The 9,886-nt window shown below is 40.3% G+C and overlaps 1 long non-coding RNA gene across 1 annotated transcript in view; it reads left to right on the plus strand.

Moving 5' to 3' along the window:
* LOC116229867 (uncharacterized) overlaps nt 1-9,886 on the plus strand; it is a 78,785-nt gene that overhangs the window by 44,492 nt on the left and 24,407 nt on the right. The window lies entirely within an intron of this gene.

Genomic DNA, 9,886 nt, shown 5'->3' on the forward strand with positions numbered 1-9,886 from the left:
AAATAACCTAATCGTTCATTCTTTGGCTAAGACTAAAAAATCTAAAAATGAAGATTTATTTCTTTGAGAACCGTGTCATGCAGCCCGTTCAATGTTTGCTAAGTAAGAGTGATCGGCGTTTGCTCTAGACACAGTATTACAGAATGGCAGTTCCCTGCTCATTCAATTTATTTTTTTTTTTTAAGCCACTGTGCGAATGGTATGAATGCTGTACTTCAGCGTGCAAGCACCACTTTTCTCTCAGACTAGAGTAAGCAGACATCTTAAAATAAGTTTGTTATAGTATGTTTTTATTCTGATGTGTGCTCTGGAAAAGTTTATTTGTGGAGGTGATTAAGTGGTTAGCTGTCCTGGACTTAAACGCAGGACAGCTGAAGCTTGTAGGAAATCAAAAATTACTGGGTGCTTGTTGCCAAATTTTGCTGTTCCTGAACCACTGGAGGACTGTTAAGGGGCAGCAAGGTGGAAACAGATCTCTTGGTCTAACTAAATGCACAGCCTTTCTTTAGGAATAGATTTTGGACCTGTATCCAGCACACCCTTTATAGGCACCAGTGTGGGTGGGAACAAAGTGTCAGTTCTGCACACGCAGTGACATCTGCCTGAATTTGGGGTTAGGCTTTAGGAAGGACTTAACCGGAGGATCTCACTTGTGAAAGGGATTGATTTGGGGACTGGGTGGGAGGAGATGCTCACTGACAGATGTGATCATGTCCTTCACATGAAGAGGATACTTTGGTTGCTCTTTGTCTGCTTTTGAAGGGTTTAGTAACTGTTTGCACATGATTTCCCAATGGAGGTCAGTGAATAAAACCTTCAGGCAGTTGAGCAAACAGGAATCTTGAAGAGCTTTGATGAAAAGTTACTAAGGTGACACTTCTGAGAGTACTGGCCAGACAGATGTTTCAAGGATCGCACATAGTTCCAAATGCCTTAAAGAACTGCTCTGGTTTGTGAATTTAATAGAAACAGTGGTTGTGGTATGGCTCCCTTTAAAAAAAGAGGGTGGATGCATAAGAGAAAGGAAAGGTTAGGGATGGAAAGCAGGGAAGTCATTCTTGCAAACCAGTTAGTTATTCCTGGAACTTTATTTTGTATCTTCAGTTGCTGCTCTACCATTCACATACTCATTGCATGCGCACACATCGCATGCTGGTCATTTTTCTCCATCTGCAGGCTGACAGGACATCTACAGAAACATTTCACAATTTACCCGTGTGATGGGGGTGATAGTCAGTTATCTCCTAGTGCCATTCTTGCCCAGAATCTCCCTGAGAAAACCAGTAAGCCAGGACTAACCCAGACTCTAATAAAATCATTTTTGCAGAGCAGACAGCATGAGGATAGGGCAGTCTCTGCTCTTTCTCTAAGCCTTTCCTAGCCAGCTCTCTTGGGCTTAGAGAAGATTTAGTCTAGCTGGAGAGCTTTTTGTTTGGAAATGAAGATTTCTGGGTTTTATGTTTGTTTTCCCTGTGTGTATGCGGAGTGGATCTTAAGATATCCTTTGTGGTCATTTTTTGTTAGCAAAGAGGTTCTTCCAAAGCGTATTTTTATCCATGGTCATGTGCCATAGCAGTCAAGATGTAAAATGGTGATTTTTTTCTGAAAACCCAGATCTGGCTGTTCAGGCAGATGACAGTGGGTCAGTATTGTCCCTGGTTTAGTGCCTGGTTGCACTGGGCAGATCTGGGTCACTTGAAAACTCTGGATTTGATGCCTGGCTGGTAGCATCTGCATTAGGGGTCTGGACTGTTTGTCAGAGCAGAGGACCACAGATGGGAAAGTTAAGCATTTCAATTCTGTGCTGGAGAAGGCTGGCTAAGGCATAGATTTAGACCCTATATACATCTCTCTTCTAGGTGAAGTCTGGTGGGGAGTTTTCTGAGCCTGACTGACCCTGTTTTCTTGGACAATTTCTTGCAGGGATGATAATGGTGGTTCTTTTGATGGCTCATTTGGCACACTGGGGTTTCAAGAGAGCTGCATTATAGACCTGGCTTTGCTTCACTGCTTTGTAAGATTTGTGTTGGCAGTTTTGGTCAACATTTTTCAGGGATGCTCTGTCATGCACATCTGTTCAAACTGCCTCTTGTGTGCCCTGTGGGGAGGAGCCAGTTGGATCCTTGACTTTCCATCTGTCTTCCAGTCAGGGTACTCTCAAAATGCCTCTGATTGTGTATGGTCAAGGAAATCAGCATTGATAATTGCTGAGCGTGTGGTAACAGGACAGTGAAAACGCAACCCTGCTAAGCAGGATGTGACTATTATTAGTTAACTCGTTGTACCACATAATACTCTGCTTCCCTCCAGTTACTCCTTAACACAACCCACATGCAAGTCCAAAATATGTTGTTGGATGAGTGAACTGATCTATTGCTGTGGGAGAGCTATAATTCTGCCTCCTAAAGTCTGTAAATTCTGAATTTAGAAAGGTCATCATCTGGGAAGAGAGTTCCTTTCAGGGTTCCCTTATGCAGCAGAAGCAGTGTTCCTCATGACTCAAGTGAGCCCACTTGCACAAAGGGGCTCCAGAACTGCCTGCTGCTTTATGAAGAATAAAGGATAAAGAGAAGGAGAGGGAACCTGCATTATTTCTGATGCAGCGTGAAGTTCTTTTTCATCAGCTTTTGGCAAGTGAGAGCACAGTGTAGTTCTGGAAAGAGAATTTATTTGAATTGTTCTGAATAAAAGCAACATGCTTGTCAATAATAAAGTTTTGATCTAGCATGCAATATAGAGCTAAAGGAGAAATTTGTCTTTTTGAAAGTCTTACCTCAGCAATTCTTCCCTTCTTGTTTTTATGGTTGTGTGTTTTATTTCAGCTTGAAAGTCTTTTGAACACCATTATTTTATGAAAAGTAACAAGTATATTTCTTATCCATTATTCTTGCAGTCCATGCAAAATTACTGATGTGCTGTCAAAGTCAATGGATATTGCTCATCATACCAAAGTAACTACAGGACACCTGTACATTTCACATGATTTCACATAGTGAAGAATTCCGTATTGGCATGCATAGCAGTGTAGTATTTCTCAACTTTTGGGGCAACAGAATTTGATATTTTTTTCCCTTTATTAAAAATAGAGCTTGATTTGTTTGAACTTTAATAGTTGGAGTAGAAAAGAATGGCTACATTCCACTTTTCAGCCTGGAGAACTTGCACAGAGTTAATGCTTGTAAATTTTACATGATGTTTAGGTTGTTAAAGAACAAAGTGCTTAAATTGCATAATTTGGATCCTCAAAAGTTCTTCTAAAGGTCTGAGTATTATTTAGTTTCAGTACGCTTGCTTTAGTGTGTTGGTTAGGGCTCTTCAAAAACAAAATACAAACATTATCTTTATTACTCACAGTGCTGCTGCATACTTGCGGTTTAGTTTTTGCCAACTATTTGCAATGTATAGCCACAGACTCTGTCTGGGTGGCAGAAAACAAAAACAAAGTCTTTCTGTTCCTATCATGACTTGTATTTTAAATTAGGAACATTAATGTATCATTAGGTAGGGAGGTAAGAGTACGTCTGTGTGTGTGTGACTCTTCAATAGTCTGAAGTGTCAGAAACCACATCAGAATAGACTTACATGCATCTTATTAGCTGTAAGCACCCGCAGCATGATTAATGCTCTACATTAGGCAAGACCTTCCCTGCCCCAGGAAGCTTACAGGCTAGCAGTGATAAAATTTGCCTTCTAATTTAGAAGGTAGAAATTAATTTTGTGTTTATTATTATTGTGGCTCTGCTCTGGATGTACTTCCGTTATTGAGGCTATTGTACACATCTGAACTGGCCTGTGATGGCTTCACTAATCTATGCAATCAACTCCTCCTCTGTGTATAAGGGACAAGATCAGAGTTGCCTCTCTTCTATTTTAAGACCTCTCCTGGAACATGCCTTAAAACAATTTTGAAACAACAAGTTTCAGGAATCATAGGGTTATTTAAATGCTCACATGTGCATCCATTCAGAGTACACTGAAAAATTTGTAGTCCTGGACTGCTTTATAGAATTAACAGGGCAGGAAAAAATGTGGTGCTGTAGAGGGCATGCAGTAGTGTATACCTATATTTGTACTGTGCCTTTCTGTTCTGAAGGGAAAACAAACAAACAAACAAAAGAACTTTGGTTGTATATTATCCTCTTGATTACAACTGCAGTTTCCTCTCAGTCACCCCACCTCCTCCACAGCCTTCCCACACCTTTCCTTCATAGGACTGGAGAAATAGAATATATAATCATGGAGAAATGTTTGTGTTTAGTTTTTTCATCAAGCCATCCCATACTTCAAATCATATTTGCATGCACTGGCATTTTCAAATGGAATTTCCCATCACATTTTATTGAACTATTTCAGCAATTCTAGAAATGCACAGGATGTGTGACTTTTCTTTTTTTTTGAGAGAGAGAGAGCAAAACAGAATTTCAGTTTTCAGTAACTACTTTCAGAAACATCTCTTAAGCAAATGAAGTAAACAAGTATTAGTAATATTGTCTACTAAATTAAAGCCATTGACCATAGGAGCTTTTCTACCAAAATCTTTAGTGTTCCAATAAACCCCTAATGATCTTGTGAAACACTTTAGTGTATTCTTTTCTGAATTTGTATTCATAGAATCATAGAATCACCAAAGTTGGAAAAGACCTCTAAGATCACTCAGTCCAACATTTTTCCTGACATCCAACCTGAATCTCGCCTGGTGCAATTTGAGGGCATTTCCTCTAGTTTTATCACTTGTTACATGGGAAAAGAGGCGGAATTAAAATCACTGTCTCCCCTTAATCTACTTTTGTAGCCAGAGTGGCTAGGTAACAGACTCCATTTTGAATAGTTGAGAACAGCAGATAGCAAAGATACTTTCTTTTTCTATAAACATATTTAAAATTTCATAGCTTTAGCAAAGGTGTGAGCTGTACCAAAGCTATACCAAAGCTATACCAAAGCCATTATGTAGTTAAAAATAGGACAAATTTCTGTTAACCTGCATGTGAGAGCTTTCTGCTTATTAGCTGGGAAGGCTGCTGCTGAGTTATATTCCTGTAGTGTTTTTTGCTAAAGAAACATGTTCTTTTTATTTTTGAAGCTTCTCATGTAAAATGTGAAAGAAAACGTGACTATTTGTCATGGAAGGGTTGAAATTAAATTTACCAACTAGCATGTATCCTCTGCCAAAATAAGAATGAGCATCAGTTGAAGGAGTTTGGTTTATGCACAGTGGTTGAGAAAGAATTTAACCAGAGATGTAGAAAATTCAGTGATAATCTATGTTGTTTGGTTATAAATAAAGATGACCACTGATGAAGCATAGATATGGTAAATATATTTTTTTCTTGAATGAGAGCATTACTTCTGGGAAGCTGCGTTTTATTGGATTTGGTAGTTATTCTTCACTGCAAGTAAAAACTATAACTAGAGAATATCAGTGTTCCTTGTCTTGGGTGAAGTGGGGGAGAATTGACCTTCCATGACAATGTGAATGTAATGAAGATTTTTGTGTGCCAGTTATGTTGCCAGACCAATAAGTATTGGCTAAGGTGTGGTGCCAATCTTTTTGCAGGCCTAAAGGCCTCGTATTGAAGAATTTCTACCTCTGTGTTTTCAGAGTGATCCCAGCAGATGCCATAGTGATCTAGCTCTTCAGTCTTGGGTGTTCTATTGCAAAGCATCTTTGGAATTTTATGTTCCCCCCATGTGTATGTCCTTATGTGAGGGAAGATGATGGGACACTTTTAAGGCTGTGATAATCTGAATGGAACATGTTCTAATATGCCTCTCTCACCTGACACAAGTCAGTTGGCCAGCTTTCCTACAGCCTGGCAGCAGGCTGAGGCTTGGTTGAAACCAGGTATGGAGTGATGGTGGAAAAAGAGAGGCAAGGTAGCAAGGAAGTTGTCTGGCTGGTAAACCAAATGTTTGACCACGTCAGAGAGGGCTGTCCAGGAGGAGAGCCAAAGGAACCATCATGTGGCATTGGCCACAGGACTTTTGGGCCTTCTGTCCGCCCATCAGTTCTTTGAAGTGATCATTGGTTTCAATTGTGGTAGTGTGGCTGTTCTTGAAGACCTCTAGAAGATACTGACAGGAATGAAGCAGACTGACACGTTGGCATAAACGTATGGCAGAGGCAATGGGCACCAGGCCAGAACCTGTCCCCTCAGACACTGTCCAGACAGAATGGGGAACTTCGACTGATGCAGGAGCTCTTGAGTGGGTGTTGACTTCTTGTTCACAGGCGTCTTTGGAGATGTTCCTAAAGCATATAGTTGTGATACTTACGGATGTGGGTTAGTGGTCGATATTGGTGATAGGTGGGCAGTTGGACTAGGTGATCTTAGAGGTCTTTTCCAACCTCAAGAGACCTGCTTTCTTCCTTCCTCCAACGTTTCTCTGAGACAGTGCAGCAGCTGCAGAGTTCTCTACAGAAGCAAGCGTTGTGTCCCTCTGGGAATCGTGTCCCTGAGGCTCGCGGTTCACCAGTCAGCTGACTTCCACAGCACACTGGATACGAGTCCTTTCTGCACAGATTTTGGCTGGGCACGTGCAGAGGGCTTACTATGGGAAAGATCTGGAGTTGTTTAAAGAGAGGAATTGATTCCAAATGATGTCTTGCTTTGGGTTTATGGTGTTTTTCAGACAATGAATTAAATGCTGTTTTCTCCATACTAGAGGCTTGGAAGCAATGTCTCTCTAACTTTTTAGTTACCAGAATCAGTGGTTTCTTACTTAGTACAAAGAAACATATGTCCTTGGTTATCTATCTAGCTAATAATTAATAATGCTTGGTTGTTTTTCCCCCCATGTATCTATGCTGACCTCTTTAGAAAGAGGTTTTATATTCCGAGCCCCTTACGTATTTTTCCGTATCACGTATTTGAATTATTATTCCAAAGTGCAAAACCTCCAGTGTCTAGCACACAATTTTCCAATACTTCATCTCACTCTCACAGGAAAGGACAATTAAAGGAATATTGAGTGTTTTTCTGTTTGCATTTTTCATTAAATAGGTTGTCTTAACTAGAATGTTAGGGTGTCTGTGCTAGTGAAGCTTGTCTTCCATGTTCTTTCATCCTCAAGGTAGCTCCAACTGACAAAATTACATGGAGTCTAATACCTACTTTTCATTATTGGCAGTAGTTTGCTTAGAGCCGGAGCAAAAGGGCATCTAACAGATCTCTATTTAGAGATTTTAATATTTTTCTATTACAATAGGAAAAAAAATGAAGAGGAAGGTAACCTAAAGGTTTTTACTCATGAGAATATTTTCAATGAATTATATTGATTAACAAAATTGCTACATCTTGTGGCAGAAACTTTTTAGAAGAAGGCAGTAATTGTAATTAATTTTTAGACTGTGCCACATATTTGATGATAGCTCTGATTCATGCTATTATATTCTCTCTCTTCCTTCACCCACAGCAAAACAAATTTAATTTGATTCATACCCTTAAGGAAAAAAAACTCAAAATTACTCACATGGTTATGATTCAGCTCTTGGCATAAAACCCTGTCCTCCTCCATCCTCCCCTTCTCCCACCCAAACCACCCCCACCCTCACCCACTGTATATTTATGTCACCATAGTCTGAAAAAGTTGAGTAGCTCTTTAAAAACAGAGCAAATGAAATTCTTCTTCAGGCTGCCGTATTACATATGTCGATACGAGTCTAATAAGACTTCCTTTTCACAAGTGGTATGAAGGCAGCAACAGTACTCTGTTTTTCATGTTACTTTAATAGACAACAGCACTGTGTTAGTCCTGAGAGGTGGTTGCTTTTTAGCAGTTTAGCAAAGCTACGGCAAGCGATGCTAAAATTGCACAAGTTGTTGAATTCATGAATATGGCTTTCCAAAAAAAGACTTCTAAGGAAACTGTGTATAGGGATTCTTGTTGAGTTGAAGTACCAGAAGAACTATCTTAATTAATATTATTTCTGTCTTTCTCTTAATTAGTGTTAATGACCTCATTTTTTTAGATGTTAGCGGGGTTTTCCCCAAGAAGAGATAAAAGCTGCAGTGCTTTCATTACATAAGTTTATAGCAGTGTCCCTGGTTTCCTAGAGCGTGTCAGATACTTCTTTATATGGGTAATTGACAGTCTGCTGCCTTAACCTCCCACTGGAGGTGTGTGGTAGGATTCTGTTCACCGTTGTATCTCATGAGCTATTGTTTGTAAGAGCTGAACACTGAATACAGCTCAGCTTCAGCAGTCAGATGCTGGAATCAAAGGAGATATTTTGTACATGAAAAGATGGCTATAGAGATCTGCTATTTAGAGGTGCTGCAGCCCAGCAATTCCAGTGGAAATTAGGAGCAGCTCAGTGCCTCTGAAAGCTGACACGTGTTTATGTATATAACGCTAAGCACAGAGGACTTAATGCACACTGATGCAATGAAACAATCACAGTATGTACCACGACTTAAGTTGGTGGGAAGGAGAAATTTTAACCAAGCTCACTAATGCAGCCCTTCCACTCTTACTGCAAGAGACAAATAGGTTATACCTTAAAGGTAGAAATCAATAGGGAAAAAAAAATTCTCAGAGCCCAGATCATTTGTTTACTCAGAAAAGATTAACTTGTTAGTTAAATGATGCATGTTTCATTAGCTCTGTGAAAAGATAATATTCATTTCTTCTTCGTTCTCCTAACAACCTCTGTTTCCATATATGTGCTGTGTAGAAACAATATGGCATCTGTACACGTGTCCAGGTCTCAGTGACACTGGGGACGTTCCTTTCTGAATGGGAAAGGTCTGTCAGTGTAATTAGCATGAAGGGTGCTGTCCAGATCCTTTGGAGTTCCTCCAGACCTGATGTGACTTCTCTATTTTGAGTTCTGGCTACAAAGTGTTGGCATGAATGAACTTGACCTGAAGAGGGAAGGGTGGTCTCTGTGTGGCCTCTTCCTCTCCCTTTCCTGTGTGGTTGCTTTATGCAGTGTGCAAACTGTCTACCTTGGACTGTCTCACTCCCAAAAAAACAGGTCAACTAGATAGCCCTTGTGTCTGATGCCAATGACAAGCATCTTAAAGGGAGTGAATTACCCCACACATTTGGACAAAGAGACAACAGTGAGAAAATCCAAAGGAAAAAGTAAGGAAACTTCCCTAATGGGAGAGAGAAACTGCTCGGTATAGCAGGAAACAGGCTTTGCTGGAACAGTGAAGAAAGACAAGTCTACTGAGGAAACATTCAGAAAAGAAAAACCTAAGAGAAGAGTTGGGCATTTACATCTGTGAGAGTACATGGAATGGGATGAAGAGAGCTGCACCTTCTCTCTCACACTCCTCCATCCTCCCCTTCTCTTCCTGGTGTAACTGGGTTTCTGTGTTGCAATGAAGTATTTCTCTCCCATCAAGCACAACAAGCAGAATCCAGCTGAACTTCAGTCATGCTTGCACAGCCAAGCTACTGAAATTCAGGCACCACTGCCAGCAGTGCAGTGATGCACCTTCCTGTGTTCCATTAGGACGAAAGTCCCATAAGATATCCTAACTTTACCAAAAAAAAAAATAATTTCTCAACAGTGAGGTCAGCAATGTAAGCACGTCTTTTCCCGTTAAGCACCAGCTGCTATCATTTTTGAGTGTTACATTTTAGCCCTGTAGATGGTGGCTGGAGACCATCCAGCTCAGCACTGGTTGGAACGAGATGCACAGTGTGCTCCAGGACATGCGTGTGGGATGGGGAGCCAAAAGTTCCCTGATGCGACTCAGTTCCTGATGGAAACTTCTGTGATGTTGATCGAGTCGCTTACATACTCCTGGCCTCTGTTTCTCATTTTCTAGAGACTTAAGTCTACCATTTCACATGGATATTACAAGGATTTACCTTAAAATGTGCTTCTGAGATACTTACAATGGTTAATCAGCTTTTCCATTATGGAGTACTT

Source organism: Phasianus colchicus, chromosome 1 (genome assembly GCF_987193195.1).
Source record: "Phasianus colchicus chromosome 1, bPhaCol1.hap1.1, whole genome shotgun sequence".
NCBI classification, from domain to species: Eukaryota; Metazoa; Chordata; class Aves; order Galliformes; family Phasianidae; genus Phasianus; species Phasianus colchicus.